Below are 1,158 nucleotides of genomic sequence, written 5' to 3' on the forward strand. Positions count from 1 at the left end.
TCAACCTCCATGTGATGTTGTGGCGCCAGCTGTTTTCACATCTCTACCTCTCTTACCAGTCTCTACATGGCTTCTTTTGTATATTCTTAGTTATAGGACTTTTGCTAAGTTAGTCTTCAGATGATTATAATTTAGTTGTAATTTTCATATGGCCATGGTGGGGAGGTGAGTACAGTGTCAACCTACTCTGCCATCTTGACCTATGTCAACATTTTGAACATATGTGGACAATAGTTAAACTGTTTTAATGTCTTCACTAATTCTACTATCTGTGTCAGTTCTGGGGTAACTTTTTGTTGTTGTCAAATTATTTTTCATTGAAACATTTTCCTTTGTAGTTCTTAACTAGCTGGGTATTCCACTGCACCACTGCTGATGTCATCTATGATGTTATGAGGGTAGTGGCCATCAAAATTGCAGCCCGCAGACTGGGCAGTCCCCAGGATCTCTTTAATGGTACCAGAGAGTTCTCTAGATAGAGATTCACGTTGCATCTGTTGGGCAATGATGACAATCTCATCAAAAGTGATATTTTCACTGTGCTTAATGTTTTTCTGCTTCTTTCATCTTGTGGTGGTTTTTTGAAGGCTTTGATGATCAGGGCAGAGGCAGAATGTACTACCTCAATCTGGGCCTGTCTGTTCTGAATGGTCAGTTTCACTGTAGTTCTCAGACCCTTCCAATCACTGGTTGCTTTCGTGATGTTACCTCCAACCTTTTTTATAGAGAGGCCCATGGGGTCAATCTTGAGTGCCAGGGCAGAGGTGGCACCCACTTCCCCACCGGTGCACCTCGGGTATATGACTTTGAAGTTGTTGGTGTCAAACTTCTTTGGAGGCATTGTGAAGGCAGCTGGTGTCAGATGAACCCGGATTCAGAATGGCTGAAGAAAGTTGAACCTAGGCCTCCTCTGAGCAGAAAGCTGAGTTATGAGTTAATTTTCAATTTATTTATTATTCACCCCATTAATGGCTGAATAATAATATATTGTATAAATGTATCATAACTTATTTAGTCAGTCCAATATTAATAAGCATTCTGTTCTTTCCAGTCTTTTACTAATACAATTAATGTTGTGGTGGACATCCTCATATTTATGCCTTTGTGCAGGTATATCAATAGGATATATTTCTGAAGTCAAATTGCTGGGTTAGAGAG

General features: G+C 40.0%; 1 pseudogene; it reads right to left on the reverse strand.

Annotated features, from left to right (window-relative positions):
- Positions 1-341: 341 nt before the first annotated feature.
- On the reverse strand, positions 342-916 carry LOC102440229 (annotated as a pseudogene).
- Between the last annotated feature and the right edge of the window lie 242 nt (positions 917-1,158).

This window comes from Myotis lucifugus, unplaced genomic scaffold (assembly GCF_000147115.1).
Source record: "Myotis lucifugus unplaced genomic scaffold, Myoluc2.0 scaffold_2, whole genome shotgun sequence".
Taxonomy (NCBI): domain Eukaryota; kingdom Metazoa; phylum Chordata; class Mammalia; order Chiroptera; family Vespertilionidae; genus Myotis; species Myotis lucifugus.